The following is a 20,648-nucleotide window of genomic DNA, read 5'->3' on the forward strand; positions in this document are numbered from 1 at the left end:
AGAAACTGTACAAAACCATCCAGGATCTAAGAATTGAAGTAGGAACAATAAAGACATGACAAAGGGGGACAACGCTGGAGACAGAAAACCCAGGAAAGAGATCAGAAGTCATACATGCAAGATCACCAGTAGAATACAAGAGATAGAGGAGAGAATCTCAGGTGTAGAATATACCATAGAAAACATTGACATAACAGTAAAATAAAATCCAAAAAGCAGAAAGCTCCTAACACAAAACATCCAGGAAATCCAGGACACAATGAGAAGATGAAACCTAATGATATTAGGTATAGAAGAGAGCGAAGATTTCCAACTTAAAGGGCCAGTAAATGTCTTCAACAAAATTATAGAAGAAAACTTTCCTAACCTAAAGAAAGTGTTGCCCATGTACATACAAGAAGTCTACAGAACTCCAAACAGACTGGACCAGAAAAGAAATTCCTCCTGTCACATAGTAATCAAAACACCAAATGCAGAAAACAAAGAAAAAAATATTAAAAGCAATACAGGAAAAAGGTCAAGTAACATATAAAGATAGACCTAGATCCATCTAGATTTAAAAATCTAGAGAGAAAACAGAAACTTAGGGAGCAAAATACCCACCCAACAAAGACAAATCCAGAAATCAGAATCTACATCTATAATAATCTTAAAATGATATGCCTGGATACCAGGCTAAGAATATAATAACAACCAGGGCAGTGTCTCCACCAAAGCCTCACTGCTGGACCTGAAACTCACAACATAGCTCAAGCAAAAAAAAAAAAAAAAAAAAAAAAAAAAAAAAAAAAAAAAAAAACAGGAAAAAGGTCCTTAAAACCAACTCTTAGAAAAACTAAAGGTCCTAAAGAAATCTCTGGGGAGTGGGAGGTGGGGAACCTGGAGAAAACGAATAAATTCCTCAAAGAAAACTAGGAAACCATAAACAATTGGACGTAATGAATCAATCCTTTAAAAAAAAAAAGTAGAAGAAATCAAATTGAACTGTTTAAGATCTGAAAATGTAAATAGAAATAGTAAAGAAAACAAAACATGAGGGAATTTTGGAAATAAAATATTTAGGAATGAAAGCAGCATGTACAGAGGAAAACTTCACCAGCAGAAAAGAAAGAGAAGAGAAAATCTCAGGCTGTGAAGATATTACAGAAGAAATGGATACATCTGTCAAAGAAAATGTTAGACCTAAACAATTCCTAACACAAAACAACAAGGAAATCTGGCACACTAAGAAAAGCCCAAACATAAGAACAATAGAATGAGGAGAAGACAGAAATGGCCCCAAAAGTATTTTCAATGAAGTCGTAGAAGAAAACTCTTCAATGTAGGAGATGCCTATATATATTCGAGAAGCATACAGAACCTGAAATAGATTGGACCAGAAAAGAAAGCTCCCTTTCCACATAGTCATCAAAACACTAAATGTAGACAAACAATAAATTTTAAAGCCTCCACTGGAAAAATACTAACTAACATGTAAAGGCAGACATATTAGAATTATATACACCTTCTCAGTATAGATCCTAATAGCTAAAGAGATTTGGACAGATTTTCACAGATTCTAAGAGATCACAGATGCCAACAGAGATTACAATATCAAGCAAATCTTTTTATAACCATGCATGGATAAAATATTCCATGATAAATAAAATTTAAATAGTATTTATCTACAAATCCAGCACTACAGAAAATTCAAGAAGAAAACTTCACATCTAGTACCTTAAGTACACCTAGGAAAACTCAGTAAATGAGTAATCTCAAACCAGCAAAAGCAAAAATAAGAAAACACTCTTTCTCTCCCTCTCTCTTTCTCTTATACACACACACACACACACACACACACACACACACACACACATCCCACTGCCAGCACTACAATCACCACAAGCAGCAACATAATAACATAAATTAACAGTGACTGATTATTGATATCTTTTAATATTCATGTTTTCAGTTTCCCAATGCAAAAGCACAGACTAACAGAATGGATAGGAAAATAAAAAAGGAACTACTCTTCTCTAGATAAGAAACACGCATCAATATTATGGATAGATAGTACTAAGTGTCCTGGTGAAGAAACTGGAGAGATCTTATACTAGCAACTTAACAGCACACCTGAGAGCTCTGGAATAAAAAGAAACAAACTCATCCAAGAGAAAAAGGTAGAAAATATTCAAACTCAGGGCTGAAATCAACCAAGTAGAAATGAAGAGAACAATACAAAGACTCACCAAAACCTAAAGTTTGTTTCTAAGAGAATCAACAAGATAGATAAACCTCTAGCTAAACTAACTAAAGGGCCAAGAGGCAGTATACTAATTAATAAAAATGAAAAAGGAGACATAACAACAGAAACAGAGAAAAATCAAAATATTATCAGATCCTACTATAAAAGCATATACTCCACAAAACTGGAAAATCTAAATGAAATGGATGGTTTTGTAGGCAATTGCCACATACCAAAGTTAAATCACAAGCAGGTGAACTAAAAAATAAAATAAAATAAAGAAGCCCATATCACATAAGGATATAGAAGTCATTGAAAACCTCCCAACTAAAAAAAAGCCCACTGCCAGATGGATTTAGTGTAGAATTCTACCAGACCTTCAAAGAAGACCTGGTACCAATTTTCTTCAAACTATTCCATAAAATAGAAACAGAAGAAATATTACCCAACTCTTTCTATGAAGACACAATTACTGTGATACCTAACTCACACAAGGACACAACCAAAAAAGAGAACTTCAGACCAATCTCTCTTATGAATATCGATGCAAAAATACTCAGAAAAATTATTGCAAACCGAATCAAGAACACATCAACACCATCATTCATTAAGATCAATTAGGATTTATCCCAGGCATGCAGCATTGGTTTACTGTACAAAATCCATTAAAGTAATCCACTATATAAACAAACTCAAAGAAAAAAAATCACATGATCATCCCCTTAGATACAGAAAAAACATTTGACAAAATACAACACCTCTTCATGTTAAAAGTATTGGAGAGATCAGGAATTCAAGGACCATACCTAAAAAAAGTAAAAGCAATTTTCAGCAAACCAACAGCCCATATCTAATTAAATTGAGACATACTTGAAGTAAACCCACTGAAATTGGGGACAAAACAAAGATGCCCTCTCTCCCCATATCTTTTCAATATAGTACTCAAAGTGTTAGCTAGAACAATAAGACAACAAAAAGAGATCAAGGGGGAACAAATTGGTAAAGAAGAAATAAAGGTAACACTATTTGCAGATGATATGATAGCATATATAAGTGACCCAAAAAAATTCTATGAGAGAACTTCTCCAGCTGATAAACAACCTCAGAAAAGTGGCTGGATATAAAAGTAACCCAAATAAATCAGTAGCATTCCTTTATACAAAGAATAAACAGGCTGAGAAAGAAATTAGGGAAACAACTCACTTCACAATAGCCACAAATAATACAAAATATCTTGGGGTAACTCTAACTATCAAAGGAAAGACATGTATGACAATAACTTCAAGACTCTCAAGAAAGAAATTGAAGATTTCAGAAAATGGAGAGATCTACCATATGCATGGATTGGCAGAATTAGCATAGTAACAATGGTTATCCTACCAAAGATCTATAGAATCAATGCAATCCTTATCAAGATCACAACACAATTCTTCAAAGACATGGAAAGAACAAGTCTCAAATTCATCTGGAAAGGCAAAAAACCCAGAATAGCAAAAACAATTCTTAACAATAAAAGAACAGCTGGGGAAATCACTGTCCCTGACCTCAAGCTTTATTATAGAGCAATAATGATAAAAATGGATTGATATTGGGACAGAGACAGACACGTTGACCAATGGAATAGAATTGAAGATCCAGAAATAAAACCACACACTTACAGTCACCTTTTCTTTGACAAAGACACCAAAAATATACAATGGAAAAAAGAAAGCATCTTCAATAAATGGTCCTGGTCTAACTGGCTGTCTGTATGTAGAAGAATGAAAATAGAACCATATTTGTCACCTTGTACAAAGCTCAAGTCCAAGTGGATCAAGAACCTCAACATCAAACCAAATACCATGAATCTAAAAGAAGCGAAAGTGGGAAAGAGTACTGAACTCATTTCCACAGGGGGAAATTTTCTAAACAGAACTCCAGTGGCTCATGGTCTAAGATCAAGAACTGATAAATCGGACCTTATGAAACTGGAAAGCTTCTGTAAGGTAAAAACTTAGTCAATAAGATAAATCAGCAACCTACAAATTTGGGAAAAAATTCTTCACTAACCTGACATCTGATCAAGGGCTAATATCCAAAATATATAAAGAACTTAAGAAGTTAATCACCAAAAAACCAAACAACCCAATCAAAAAATGGGGTATAGAACTAAATTGAGAAGTCACAACTGAAGAATCTCAAATGGTCAAGAAGCACCTAGAGAAATGTTTAAAGTCCTTAGTAATCAGAGAAATGAAAATCAAAAGGACCCTGAGATTCCACCTTGCACTAATATGAATGGCTAGGATCAAAACCTCAATTGACAACATGTTGGAGAGGATGTGGAGAAAGAAGAACACTTCTTCATTGCTGGTAGGATTACAAACTGGTACAATCAATCTGGTGGTTCCTCAGAAAATTGGAAATAGATCTACGTGACAACCCAGCTATACCACTCTTGGGAATATACTCAAAAGATGCCCCACCATGCCATAGGGACACATGTTCCACTACGTTCATAGCTACCTTGTTTGTGATAGCCAGGAGCTGGAAGCAACCTATATGTCCCATGACAGAAGAAAGGATACAAAATGTGGTTTACACAATGGAATGCTACTCAGCTATTAAGAAAGAGGACATCCTGAGTTTTGTAGACAAGTGGATGGAACTAGAGACCATCATGCTGAGTGAGGTAACTCAGACCCAAAAGAACATACATGGTATGTACTCACTAATAAGTAGATATTAGCAAAAAGAGATAAAAAAAAAAAGAAAAAAGAAAAAGTACAGAATACCCTAGATACAGAACTCAAAAAGGTCAACAAGCTGAACAGCTGAACTGGCCCAAGTGAGGATGGCTCAGTCCCACTTGGGAGGGAGAAGAAAGAAATCACAAGTGGAGAGGGACGGAGGAACCTGGGAGGAGTAAAATTTATTTTAAATTTTATTTCATCTTTTTTGTTTTATTTTATTCTATTTTTCCCCCTCCTGGTTGGTCACACACTCTGTCTGTTCCACATCAGGTACCTACTACCCACCCAGTCTCCACGAGGATGTCCCCACTTCCCCAAACCCCACCGCACCAGACTGCCCCACTCCCTGGGGCCTTCAGTCTCTTGAGGGTTAAGGTGTATCTTCTCTGATTGAACCAGATCTGGTAGTCCTTTGCTGTATATTTAGGCACCCTGTATATAACCAGGTGCCTAATATCACCTGGTTTATGCTGCCTGGTTGGTGAATTTATAAATCCTAAGAATAACGACTCAAACAATCTGCAGTTTCTGTGGCATCTATTTTTACAACATATTACTCAAAGTTTTGTGTTCACAGGGTACAAGTTTGAAACAACAAAAGAGATGTATATATAGTTATACTAAATATATTAATGTCACATAGGTAGTCTCATGTCTCCAAATCATGTATACAATGCTGCATCATAGAGAACATTGCTACAGTTTGATTCCATAAAAATTCATGTATTAAAGGTCTATTGTCCTATTGATAGGAATGATAGTTTTTGTTCTTGAACAGAGTAATGAAATTATAACATTTTCTTTCTCTCTTTTATTCCTTGTAGTCTTAGATTGAAAGTATTCACTTGATAATATGATAACCATGATAAGTCTACCATAGGCTGAATAAAACATGACCAACAGACTTTGGACTGGAACTTCTACAAGTTCAAGCCATAACAAATGCATTATCATTTTAAGTTAATTTGTGCCAAATGACATGGTGGGTTGGGGGAGAAACTAGCTATATTTTCGTTGTCAGTATCACACACTTATCTTCATTTTAAAAATTATGTTATAGGTAGAACTGAATATTCATTCTGCATTTTAAGGTATTGTCAATGTCCCAACCTTACTAAATTTGTACAAACTTTCTTTATAGTCACTGTATCTAAATGTGAAAACTACATATTCACATATATGTACACACATATACAAAAAAACTATATATGAATATAAATTAAATTTTAAAAGTACCAAAAATAAATTTAATGAGGAATCAGGATTGAGAATTCCATGAACCATTTTAATTCTAAAAATAAAATTGTGTAACTTTTTTGATGAAAACTGTAGTTTCATGTATCTACTGTAGATTTGAATTTCTAATATATTTTACCACATTTTATTCATTATGTTTCTCCATATGCTTCTCATTTATAGACCATGAATATATATTTGCTGTGTACTTTATCTGGCAACCATATTCCAACATCACAATAATGAAAAGATGAGGTTTTATGATTCCATTTTACATCAAGGCTAGGAATGATTAGAAAAACTTTGGTCTCTCATATCACTAGTGTTGTTACTCAATAGACAGCACAATTAATTTTAAAAATATTTATGTTTACTTAGCTTTATGAGCAATAATAGACAACAATGGGATATTGTTTACAAGGATATGTGATAGAAGTAAGAATTTTAGAATACAAAAATACAAATAATCTTTACAAACATGAAAAACAAATGTCGATGATGCTTGAAGATCTTCCTTTTCATACAATAAAATTATATGGGAAGGATACAATTATCTTATTAATACATCCTAAACCTTTCTTGTATTCATTAGTATATCCTTTTAGTTTATTTTAATCATTTTCATTCATGTGTATCTCTGTATTTTGTGACAGTATGGTACACATATATGTTGGGCACTGTTGGGCACTCGCCAACACCAGCCACGTAAACTCCGTACATTTGAGCAAAGCCAGCCACATAGGCATGTTTACTCTGCACACCTGCATATGCTTGCCTTTCCTGCTGCACCCTCTCCAAATGGGTGATGCAGTGGTCAGCAGACACTGCTGAGCCAATCAGGCATCGACACATCCACACAATAGGGTTTATAAGCCGACTGCTCCAGAGGGCGGGGTCCTTCTCTCGCTTAAAACTTGGGCGCTCCCAATAAAGTGTGGTTGAGAAGAATCCTGCTGTTGTCGTCAGTCTTCCTGCTGGCAGGTGGTCGCGACACACATATACCGCTATGTTGATCTAAACAGGTTTCAGGACCTGTATAATTGGAATTATGGGTGGTTCTGAGACACCAGGTATGGTTCTAGAAATTGAACTCTTCTGAAAGAACAGTCATCATTCTTAAATGCTAAGCCCACTCTAGCCCTTTTAGGTATTGAAATATTTTTAGTGTTTTGCAAAAGAGCACTGTAACATGAAACCTGTTTAAGTTGTTTGTTCAGATTAAAGTAAAAGCCACCTTAGAACTTACGACTTTTCTTTGCCAAAACACTCTTTTGATGGCAAATTTGTATTAAGCATGTATATACTTTGTCTTGATGATGCATAGTTTATACAGTTATGTGTGGTGTTATTTGCAGAAATAAACAGTTGTGAAAATCACTAAATACAAATTCATTTTACATGTCATAAATAGTCAATCATTTTATTGAGAGTGAATGAATAGTACAGATGATATAATTTGATGCTGATACATGCTGCCATTTCTCCAAAACATAATTATTTATTATGATTTTTGTTTTTATTTTGCAAATTGTTTCCACCAGCATGATAGTTTACATTTTGGCAGCAACATTTTAAGGGTGTCAGAAAACACATGACTAAGGAGTCATCTGCGGAAAATGACTGCACTGGAGACAGCTCTACAATGAATAATTCAGAATACACACAGATTTCCAGCCGGGCCAAACGCTAAGCAATTATATTTCAACAAACTTTATATGTAGTTAGTTTTCGGGGACAGAGATCAAATGTAATCGTGAAACTATTTCTGTCCATTGACAATTCAGCAGTTAATGCATTAATATGTGTCCTATTTCATCTACTGATAACGCCGTGTTAACAGAGAGAGCACTCTTTCCTTCCTCCCATTATTTAAAAGCACATTGAAAATTTTAATGGTTGTAAATGTCAAGACGTTTTTCCTACTCTGAGGAATACTATGACACATGGGGAAATATAGAGAAAATTTGTTCTACTTTATTTGGGAGAAATGTTTGGTGACATATGGTGGTACGAGGACAACTTGAAAAGGAAAGCTACAAAGGTGGAAATTGGGTAGCACTCGACATGAAAGGTCAAAACATAGCCTTCATTATGTGGAGCTGTCATAAGGAGAACATGAAAATTGATATCACTGTGCGTTTTTACTAATGCAGAACAGAAAATATTTATAATCTTCAGTAGCCACAGAGTTTTCTGAGATTATAAAGAAAAAATAATGTCTCTTACCTAGAGATATACTGCTACCTACTATGGGTTCATCCTTCTCACCAAGTGGAACAGCAAGGTCATGTGTCAAACTTCTTATCAAAGAGATATAAAGTAAATATTTCTGGATGCTTTCTCGAAGTCTTATGCTCTTAAAAGGGCTCCTAAGACAAAGATTTAATTTCTTGCTTAATCCACCACCCTGTTGGAAGGTGTACAGTTATGTTCAATTATCCATGCCTGATAGAGAAGATCACATGTGTCTGTGGGATAATTGACTTTTAGACTTATGCTATAAGATCACATATATCATTGTTCCTAATCTAGTATTCTTTTGAATGCTATTCACCACAAGTAATAATTAAAAATTCAAATAATATCATATAATAATTTCTAATGGATACTTTTTTGTTTTCATATTATTCAGGATTTTAAAAAATAAAAGAGAGCAAGGAGGTATATTGATATAGTCAATGAAATAATCAAGGGAGAAGTCTTGTAATTATATTATGATGATTTAAAAAAATATATTGAAAAACTAAAACAGATATATAAATGTGAGAAAATTTAAAATGGCAAAAACAGTCCAGAGCCTAAGTTTTATACAAAATTCTTGAATATCACACATAGGAGATTTTACATTAATTTGGACTTATTCTCTTTTTTATTATTATTTTATTAGTTAATGAAAATTTACATTTAAATATAATTGATGTTTCTCTCCTCCTAGTTATTTTATATCATCTACTCCTCACCACACATGTAACTTTAATTTCTTTCTCAAAACACACAAATAAACAACAAACAAATAAACAAACTAATAAAAACCATTCCCCTAAACCAGGCAGTGGTTGTACATGCCTTTAATCCTAGCACTTGGGAGGCAGAGGCAGGTAGATTTCTGAGTTTGAAGCCAGCCTGGTTTACAGAGTGAGTTCCAGGACAGCCAGGGCTATACAGAGAAACCCTGTCTCAAAAAAACAAAAACAAAAACAAACAAACAAAATAATAATAAAATTAAAAAAAAAAAAAACATCATTCCCCTAAACCAAATTAAAACTGAAAGGAATTTTCCAGCACATGTTCAGAGACAACATACTTAAGTACCCTGAGACTTGGAGAGAGAATGCATACTGAATTTGGGAGATGCCTTGTAATTAGATAATGACTAATAGGGAATGATGATTTACTATAAAGGAGTTTTGAGTATCTCCTATTGAGAGATCCACCTATAAGGCCTATAAAGAAAAGGTGACACAGCCATTTCCACCAAAAATAGCACATTCATGATGCCAACACAGCTGTTTGACATAGACCAGCAAAGCTGAGTTCAATATTGTGATTGCAGTCATTCTGTCTTTCACTTTTAGGATTTTGGTCTCTACATGTTCCATTCTTTAGAACTTTCTGCATAATGATTCATTTTATTCCTTTTCCCAAGAAAATTCTTGTCCAAATTCTTAAGAAAGACCTAACTTTACTATCTCTTCTGCTTTTAATGAAAGAACTTTATCTGGCTGTAGAGGAATTTTAATCTAGCAACATGGATTCTCTGTCAAGGCATCACATCCAAAGTCCTTCTAGGTCTGTGTGATTTGACTGAAATATTGACATGTCCTTACTACACTCTGTTAATCCCAATCAATGTAGGTAAAGTTAGTTTGTAGAGGGAAGCATCCATGTTTGAAAGTGATGTCTAATTGAGGAACAGACAAAGTGGTGGATGAGAAAAAGATTTGTCAGAATGAGCCAGAGATAGGATATTCCCAACTCTCAAGAGAACAGAGAGGAAAGGGAGGTGACCTAAGAGATCAGCACACACACACACACACACACACACACACACACACACACACACACACACACACACACGCACAGAGAGAGAGAGAGAGAGAGGGGAGGGAGAGAGAGAGAGAGAGGAATAGTCAGCTTTACAGAGACCAGTTGGTCCAGTTTCTGGTAAAGACAGGAAAAGGCAGATAATGAGAATTAGACAGAAGAATAGAACAGATTCCCAGAGAAAGTTTGAGGGCAAGCAGTGTAATTCAAATTCAGTCAGAAGCTGAAAGAAGCTAGTAGATTGTATCTTTCAGCTTGGAGAGGAGTGTTGAGCCAGAACACTTAAATTGAACCAGCCAGCCAGAGTTTAGAAAGAACTAGAAAGGGTGAGCTTGTACAGCAGTAAGCCTCCTAGACAACAATTATTTCTAGTGAATAGAAGTTCCTCTTATATTACCTCTTGAATAGTCATTCTTGAATACTCAGTCTTTGTCCTGTGAAATCTGTGCAAATAACGATGCTACCTGATGACTAGTCAGTCATAACTCTAAGATTCCCCAGACCACTGTGTCACCCACTTCTTCCTGGATAACTTCTTATCTCCCCTTAGGCTATCCTCTAGTTGGCTGGAAAAGGCACTTAGCGAAGGGACATATCAAATCATGTATCTTGGAGGAGGAGGAGGAGGGGAGTAGCTGTTGATCTTAGAATCAAGTGACTAGGAGTGGCTAAGGGAAGGTGACTAAAAAGCTCCCAATTTAGCTAGAGGGCCTTTCTAAGAAAGGGACTAGGGTAGATAGGTACCACTATGTAGGAGTTAATAAGGGGAACACCTCTAAAGATATAAATATACCTGTATGATAGTGTTTGAAGAGATCCTGGTATCTTTCCCCTAATTGGATAATAAGAAAATATAAAGGGGAGATAAGTCTTCAAAAATTTATCAGGCCTTAATTGGTAACCCTGGTGTCCAGAAGGAAGGAAATGTGTTGCTCTGATATTGTGAGTACTACCTGAAGCTCCCCTAGATGGATGGGTTTGATTGGGTTAAGGAGCCCAGACTCCCTTATTTGTCTATGATCAGGCTTAAAAGTTCAGCTAGAGGACAATCTGGGCCTGATATATGCATGTCATGGGGGGCACTTGGGTGGTCAACAGCCCAAGGTCCTTATTTATGACAACTTCAACACGATTTGGATGGTCAGTGATGGTTTGTAAAGACCTGGGCTCAGTGACACTCCAAAATGCATTTGAAAAAGGGACCAAGAAATTCTTGGGCTTTGGAAGATAGATCAGCCTGAGAAATTGTTATTTCATGATGAAAGGATTTAGCTAGCATCAGGTGTTTTCCTTTCGGGGATTTCACATTTCTCTAATGGTACACTTAAATGTCAGTGTTAAGACACTTTCCTATAGAATAAGGGAAACTTTGGGAAAAATAAGTTGTCTTCATTAGAGTTTCCATTGCTGGAAGGAGACACCATGAGCAAGGCAACTCTTATAATGGACAGTATTTAATTGGGGCTTGCTTGTAGTTTAAGAAATTTTGTCAATTATCTTCATTCAGGAAGCATGGCTCCATCCAGGCAGACATGGGGCTGGAAGAGTGGAGAGAGCTAGATCTTGATCTGAAGGCAGCCAGGTAACACAAAGCTCCACCTATGTATAGAAGGCCAGACACCAAAACAGTGTCAATTCTTATGGATCAAGCATTCAAATACACAAATATATGGGGGGCATAGCTATTCAAACCACTACATAAGTCATGAGAAGTTGTTTTATTCTGGGTTCTCAGGATATAGATTGACATATTGTAAGAGGGCCTTTATAAGGTGCCCTATGAATTAAAACAGGTTTCCATGTTTGTACTACATGACTCCTTGGATATCTTTCATAATTTACTGCTGTAAGGGTAGCTTTATGGAGAATGGAGAGGAAGCAAGTTGTAAATTGATCTCTAATGTCTCCAGAGGTATTAAAGTTCCACTCAGGAAACAGATGAGACTCACCTCAGCCCCAAATGTGTGGATATTCCTAATTTGCTGTATTTAGTTATATGCCCTTGCCTGGCCCAGACTCATCTGTACTCCTGAGAAAGAAGTTTGTTAGTGAGAATAACGTAAATGTCATGGAAGCTAAGGCTGAGGTTGTAAGATTGGGTAAGATATCGGATCTCTTTAATGGAGGTAGATGAATTAGCGGTAGAAGATGCTGTTTTCAAATCCTTTTTTTTTTTTTATTAAGCCTTGTATTTTATGATCTTTCTTCATCTGTCATTTTTATTCTCAGGATAAAAAATCACCACACAAAATCCATCCAAATCTAAAATAACTTGGAGACCTATTGTTATTCCCTTGAATGTTGTTTAACTTGCCATCACCATTAATCAAAATGGACTTGAACTCACCTGGCATCCACCCATTTCAACCCTAGTAAAAATGGCTGCCAGCTATGTAATATCCTCTCTCCCAGTCAGATGGTGATAACACACTTATTGCTTTTATCCCAAAATGGTGTCTTACCACATGGTTCTTTATGTATAGATTTTAAACTATCAATCCCTGTATTACACGTTTTAAGTTACCACTTTTGATGGATTTTACAGATTTTTTTTAAACCATATATATTATACTTACAACTTTTGATGTTTAGCAAGTATATATAACAGTATTACAAACCTTAAAATGTATTCATAACTTAGCAAATGTTTAGAAAATTAAAGCAAAACCAAAAAGAATATGAAGTGAATAGTAATAATCCCCATTAGAAATAGTCTATCATTTTGTCTTGTTTTGTTTTTTGTTCTTTGTCATATAGTCAGGTGACATTCCTAACATGAAACAGAAATTTTGGAGAAATCTTCACACAACAAGCTTGGGACTACAGGAGGATGAGTCAAAACTGAACTCCAGAGCTACCTTTTCATTGAAGAGAAGGAGCATAAAACAGCAATTTAATATTACCTGTAACCCTTTGCTTTCCAAAGGAGATGACATTAGCTGAAGTACTCAACAAAGAGGAGATAGAATCTTTAGAAGTCATAACCAGAGGTTAAACACAGTCCCCACTTGAGGGATGGGGACACCCATCCTTCTCAAAATTTTAACTCAGAATTGCTTCTGTCTAAAGGAAATACAGGGACAAATTGTGGAGCAGAGACTGAAGAAAAGGCCATCCAGAGACTGTCCCACCTGGGGATCCATCCCAAATGCAGCCACCAAACCTAGACACTATTGCTGATGTCAAGAAGTACTTGCTGTCAGAAGCCTGATATGGATGTCTCCTGAGAAGTTCAGACAGAGCCTTACTGATACAGATGCAAAAGACTGAGTACAGGGACCCCAGTGGAAGAGATAGAGAACTGAAGAAGCTGAAGGGGTTCACAACCCCATAGGAAGAACAACAGTATCAACCAACCAGACCTTTCATAGCTTTCAGAACTAAACCACCAACCAAAGAATACACATGGAGTGACCCATGGCTTCAGCCACATATATAGCAGAGGATGGCATTGTCTGGCATCAGTGGGAGGGGAAGCCCTTGGTCCTGTGAAGGCTTGATGCCCTAGCATAGGTGAATGCAAGGGCAGTATGGCAGGAGTGAATGGGTGAGCAGGAGAGCACTCTCATGAAGGCAAGGGGTGGGGGTTGGGATGAGGTGTTTAGAAGGGAAACTGGGAAGGGGATAACATTTGAAATGTAAATAAAAAATAACCAATAAAAATAAAAAAAATGTTACCCATAGCTAAAATATACCTGAATCCTTACAAAAATGAAATTTTAAGCTTAGAAAAAAGAATGATTAGAGAAAGAAAATTTCTGAGCCCTAGATATAGACAATCCTCCAGAAAGGAGCTGAAAGATGTACCAGCCAGTGAGGAGAGTATGCACACTGAAGCTAACCTACTCCTTTTCTCTCTTACTCTTTCCCTCTTATATTGGCTTTGCAACACACAAATAGGTCCATCAACAGTAACTTATAGAAGACAGAATATCCACACAGTGAATGGAAGAAGGTAGATGACCAGACAAGAACCATCAGCTGTAGCAGAGATAAGAGCTTGAATGTAGGAAATCTCTCAATTTTCCTGATTTTTTTAAAGTAGTTGTAAAGGTCTAAAACAATATTAGGACCTAGGATACCATTAATCCATTTGGATTGGTTATATGGGGGATCTTAAGGACAGGTTTTATTGAAAAAGCAAATAAATTGAGTTTCAGGAAGAAAGGGTGCAGGGTTCCTAAGAGGCATACAAATGGAAAAGGAGAGGGTAGAGATTTCACTATTCCCATGGATGGGGGAGGGGTAGGAAAGATCATTGTAGCCTGTCTTTGAGGGCATATCCAGGACTCAGGGAAGATTGAACAAGGACCAAACCTTTAGTAGGTCATTACTGCACTTACCAGGGGTCAGAGCTAACTGCACAAGAAAACTCCATGGTTTCAATAAGTCCTAAATGTTTTCCAGAAGGCAATGAAAAACTGAGGTGAGAAATGAAGTCTCATCTATAGAAAAGGGAAAGAGAAAAAGGTTGCAGTGTGTCATAAAAGACACTGGGCAAGAAGTCGTGTGATTACAGGCAGTTCAAATAAGGAGGTTAAAAAGGGAAAGGCAAGGCATAAAAGGAACCTAATAGCAAAGTTCATGGTTGGAGGGACCGGGGTGGGAGTGGGGATGCTGGATGCTCAGTGGTCAGGTCTTTGGTCTCTGGGAAACATCCGCAATGACAAAAGGGAAAACTTACCTCAATTACCACCGGTAGAAGGAGCATCAAGCAATCAGTAAGCCGGAAGGTAAGTCAGGTGTGAGTGTAATGTAGATTAAAGATAGGGTCCCCTAAGAAGCTCTGACAGTACATGACTAATACAGAAGTAGAGGCTCACAGCCAACCATTGAACTGAGTACAGGGTCCCCAATGAAGAAGCTAGAGAAAGGACCCAAGGAACTGAAGGGTTTGCAGCCCCTTAGCATGAACAACAATATGAACTAACTAGTACCCTCAGAGATCCCAGGGACTAAACTCCAACCAAAGAGTACACATAGGGGGACTCATAGCTCCAGCAGCATGTGTATATCAGAGAATGGCCAAGTTGGTCATCAATGGGAAGAGAGGACCTTGGCCCTGTGAAGGTTCTATGCCCCAGTGTAAGGGAATGCCAGGGCCAGGAAGTGGGAGAGAGTAGGGTGATGAGCAGGGGGAGTGGGGAGGGAACAGGGGATTGTTTTAGTTTTTTTGAGTTTTTTATTTTTATTTTTTTTTCTTATTTTATTTTCTTTTTTTTTTCTTTTGGAAGGGAACCTGGAAAAGGAGATATTGTAAATAAAGAAAACATCTAATAAAAAAATCAAAAAAAAAAAAAAAAGATAGGGTCCCAGTACAGCTCATACCCCAAGAGGAAGCATAGGCACTGACAAACCTTAGCTGAGTCACACCACAAGGGCTTTTCCTTAAGAAGAAGCATCCTGGCAATCTGAACTAAAGAAGGCCACAAAGTTACACCACACAACAAGTTTCACACAAGAGAATTGTTGTGGAGAAAAGCAGAATGGCATCTGCCTCTGAACAGAAGGAGAAACAGCAGAAGGCTTGGTGAAGGGGGGACTTTTAAGAGAACATTTTAAAGCTTACTCAGTAAGCTAGTGGTGCCTATGTAGAAAGCGAGTAAAAAAGTACAGTGCAACAGTAACCATTGCTTGGCCTCAATTTGAAACATTGTTTGGGGATTACCTCTCCAAGCTCTGAGAGATGCCAAAGGCAAGGTGTTCTTTCCTTCTATATGTTTTCCGGCCAGGGATCAAGTCAGGGCTGAATATACTTTATTAGCCACATGTTTTCATATAGTCCCCCCCTTTATTGTTTTTGTTTTGTTTTTGTTTTCGTTTTGTTTTGTTTTTCAAGACAGGGTTTCTCTGTATAGCCCTGGCTGTTCTGTTCCTCACTCTGTAGACCAGGCTGGCCTCAAACTCAGAAATCTGCCTGCCTCTGCCTCCCAAGTCCTGGGATTAAAGGTGTGTGCCACCATCACCTGGCCCCTTTATTGCTTACTATTGATAATTAATCAGGTGTCAGGAAATTGGTGATATTATCATTAAGCTACTTTCTGATATATTAGGGTATCAAATCCATGGGGGAATGCTTGATATTCACTGTCATTGTGTAAAGGGGAATCATGGGCTGCTTATTCTGTTGCCAAGGTCTGAAAATCCTATAATAACAACTGGATAAAGGCCTAGTTAGAAAACTTTTAAATTTCTTGTTAAAGAAATGCAGGCAAGAAGCTTATACAGCAGGGTGGAATTAGCCAGATTAGAAACATAAGGAGAAGGGTATTTAAAAAGGCACTATTCTATTTCCTATTTGACCATTAATAATCCAGCAACCAGAGACATTAAACTGTTCCTTACATTTTTGGAGATCTGTTGGAAGTTGTCAGATCATGTCTTTTACTATGCTCAATGAATTCCCGTGGAAGGAACGCCTTTCTTAGCTGATAGTAGAACTAAGCCTTGCTGATTTTGTAGCACTATGGAGGCTAGCGAGTCTATTTGGTCTTAGAGGCTGAGGATGGTGTGAGCCAACTATTGGATGTCCTGAATGAACTGAGAGAAAAGCTGATAGTGTGAGTAGTCAGGACCATTGTTCTAGTAGTGACACTAGAATACCCAGGACTGTAAGACAGGCTAGAACCTGAACCATTTGTTTATCCTGTTATGCCTCTATAAACTCTGATAAAAATTGTCAAGTTTTCTTCTCTTGGTATCTCTCCTAGTTTTGGGAAAAGGCACACCTCGACACAAGCCCCACATTGCCCAGAGGGTAGGCATTGGTAAACTTGAGTAATGTAGAAGATTGAGACCTTATGAATGTTAAGCCATAGGGAGTGCATGGTAGTGCTCAGACTTCACATATTATTACAAACTTAGGAATATAGTTTTTCCATAAAGCATGTCCTGAGGAATTAAACCAATCTGTAATGCCAAAGAAAAATTATGGGAGAGAAAGGTGTGTGTGGTGGTTTGAATTGGCTTGGTCTATGGGAAGTAGCGATATAGATATATCCTTGTTAGAATACATATAGTCTTACTGGAGGAAGTATGTCACAGTGTAGGTATGTTTTTGCAGTTTCTTCTTGCTCAAGTTCTGCCCAATGCAACTGAGAGCCTCTACCTGGATTAATGCAAAAGACAGTCTCCTTCTGGCTGCCTTTGGTTCAAGAAGAATAACTCGCAGATCATCCTTCAGCACCATGTCTGCCTGCAGGCCGTCCTGCTTACTGGCATGATGATAATGGACTGAAACTCTGAAACTGTAAGCCATTTCCCAATTAAATGTTTTCTTTTATGAAAGTTGTCTTGCTCATGGTGTCGCTACATAGGAATAAAACACAAATAAGACAGTGTGGTAGTAATACTTGACTCAAAGAAGTTAGTGAGTGGTGAGGTAAGAGAGTCTAACAATCCAATGGATGAGCCCAAAGATGGTGGTTGTGTTATTTAGTACGTGATATGCAGAGATTCAAATTTGAAAGAAGAGATAGAACTGGCCATGAAGGCTAAGCAGTAGTATTGGTGTCCCTAAAGGAAAGATATTAGGGAGGCAAGAACCTTTGACGGGTTTTGTATTACAACTTTTGTTTTTGTCATTTTTTATATCTAGATATTTGGAGAGTGGGGTGGATACTCTCTCTATTTGAATTGTACTTGCCTTATGCCTGATAAACAGGTTGTAATAGAGTTTGTCAGTCATATGTTCTTCCCATCTTGTGTCCCATGAATCTTGAATGTAGAAGTGGAAGGATTCCTCCTGTAAGTAAAGATGAGAGTGAGAATTAGGACATATTTGCCCTATATAGTATTTGAAATACCAATAATGGCAACTCCCATAAGTTTCTAGCCATTTTTACAGTTTATTTTCCTCTTGGAAACAGAGACAACAGGATGTAAGCCCCGGCAAAATAGAAATGAATAAGGGAGTAATAGCAACTGGATTGCCCTTTGACATCCTTATATAGAGTAATTTCTGGACCATATTGGTAAAGAAGTGCCCTCTTAGACATAAAACACCCATATGAAGAAGCTACTCCTAACAGGTGTAGATAGGAAAAAACAGTGGATAAGAGAGAACTTTTAGATAGAAAAAAAATGGATCATTTGTTTGTGCAGTAGCAGAATGTGTTACCATCTGGAAGAAATGAAAATTGCGTATGTCACTTTTGGTCATTGGGCTGCACTGACATCAAACTGTGGTAGCAGATCAAGGCTTTGGTAAATCTGAGTTTATCAAATTAGAGATCTCTGCCAAAGGGACTTTTATAAACCCAAAGTGGGATCCAAGAGACAAGAAAGAAACCATTATACTTCCAAGACAGAACTAAGAAACAAGGTTGCAGAAGGCAACAATGGTTTATAAAAGCTTTGTGACTTATCAGACTGCTCCTATTCGGAGGAGACAAGGAAACAGGAAGGGTTCCAATACAAAGGGAGAGTAGTTTAATCACTAGAGAGTTGTACACGTGGTGGGTTCCCAGAGGGTCTAGCAGACTCCATGAGACTCCATGAGACAGAGTGGACAGAGAGTAGCTAAGGGAGATGGATAGTTAGAGCAAATGAGAAGAAATGAACCCTAGATTTGGAATCAAATAGGGTGGGTGTCAGAAACTAGCAGAAACAAATGAATCATACTTAAAGAGAATAAAATCTGCAGGCTGAGTCAGATCAGAAGCTTTGTTCAGAGTGACCAAGTCCTTTTACACATTGAAAGGCAGAAGTAATTGCTGTTAGTTCCACCTGCTGTTTAGTGGTACATGCTGCAAAAGTCGGTTGAAGCTTATGGAAAGGCTTATCAGTGGATGCAAGCAACTTCACATAAGGGATGAGCAAAAAGAGAAAGAGGGGATCTAGAAACAAGAAGCCAGGCTTCCCTAGGAAGAATAGAATTTCACCCTTGGTGATGTAAATTGTGCATGACTGGATTAAGCATCATCTACTTAGGATAATGACCTTGTGAGTTGGAATAATAGCTAGTCTTAGAGATGAAAACTGAGGGGTAGACAGCTGGACATTAAAATGTTAGACATGAATCCCTGGCCAGACATAAAGTTTGGTAAATAGAGGTGTCAGCTTGGCTAAATTGTAGGAGCAGACTACAAAGGAAACCATCATCGGTGTATTGTATAAATTTAGATTCAGGAAGAGAAAGAGAGGAAATCAGAAGCCAAAGCATCCCAAATAGATGTTAGCTATAGGATGGTACAGGTGAGTTGAGTAAAAAGGGGGGGGGGTGAATCAGTTCAAGGAAAGGCAAATATCTTTTGTGATTGGAAGTCAAAAGAATAATAAAGAAGGCATCCTTGAGCACTGAGAAAGTGAAATGAGAGTTTCCCGAGGCAATGGTAGAAATGAGAGTGTAAGTCTCATTGTGTTTTCTCAGATGAAGAGATGAGGAGAGACATAACCAAACTTTCACAATACATGGCTTGAGCTGAGGCCAGAGGTTCTAACTATTCCTAGGCCTAGCTCTGGAAGCTTCTAGCTTCCATACAATCTAATTTTCTGCAATCCTGAACCTTCAAGGCTTTAGCTTCCAATCTCCATCTACTAACGTAGGACCAAATTGTTTCAGACTCTAAGACTTACTAAATTCCCCCTTTCTAGACATTTCTGAACTCTAGCTGGCTGACTCAATTCAGCTGTTCTGGTTCAATTGCCTCTCCAAGCTGACTGATTCAAATTAGCTGTTCTCTGCTCCTTACTGAATTGTTTTGCTTGGAAAAACTGCCTCTGAACTTCCAGGAACTGAGCAAAACTGAATTCACTGACTGTAGAAACTGAATGGAATTTTAGGAAACTGCATGAAATTCAATTGAATTCAACTCCTCTCTCCCTGCAGTGCTCTTAAGTAGTGATAAGACTTGCATTTTCCTATCACTGACTCATTCTGTCAAATCTTTATCTGATTTGTCAATTTTTCTGACTCTCAGTTAGACCTCATTGTTTGGAATTAAAGATAATGTACTCAGGATGAGACTGTATTACAGCCAGAATGATTAAAAGTATATACTAAGGATGTTTCTGTATTCCAGCAAGATCACAGAGACCTAGGTCTTTGGATGTGATCCCTTGGCAAACTAGAATGTTGCTTGATTAAAATTTCTCTGCAGGAAAGTATAAGGATACTGTCTAGTGTAGAAGAACCGCTGAAGAGATAATACATCCAACATCTATTCACATGCTATTGGAAAAGTACAACATGGCAGGAAGGCAGGAAGTGCTGCTTAGCCAATTTTGTCACAGGTGTGCAGATTTCCAAGGCTTGAGATTCTGAGACAAGCCAGGGGTAGGATGCTTTTCCTTGGCCCTGGGCTTGGATTTGGGGTGAAGTCAGGGTGTTGTTTATGGCATTTAAATGTGCCCCTGCCATGGGAAACAGAGAGAGAGAGAGAGAGAGAGAGAGAGAGAGAGAGAGAGAGAGA

Source organism: Mastomys coucha, unplaced genomic scaffold (assembly GCF_008632895.1).
Source record: "Mastomys coucha isolate ucsf_1 unplaced genomic scaffold, UCSF_Mcou_1 pScaffold9, whole genome shotgun sequence".
In the NCBI taxonomy this organism is placed as follows: Eukaryota; Metazoa; Chordata; class Mammalia; order Rodentia; family Muridae; genus Mastomys; species Mastomys coucha.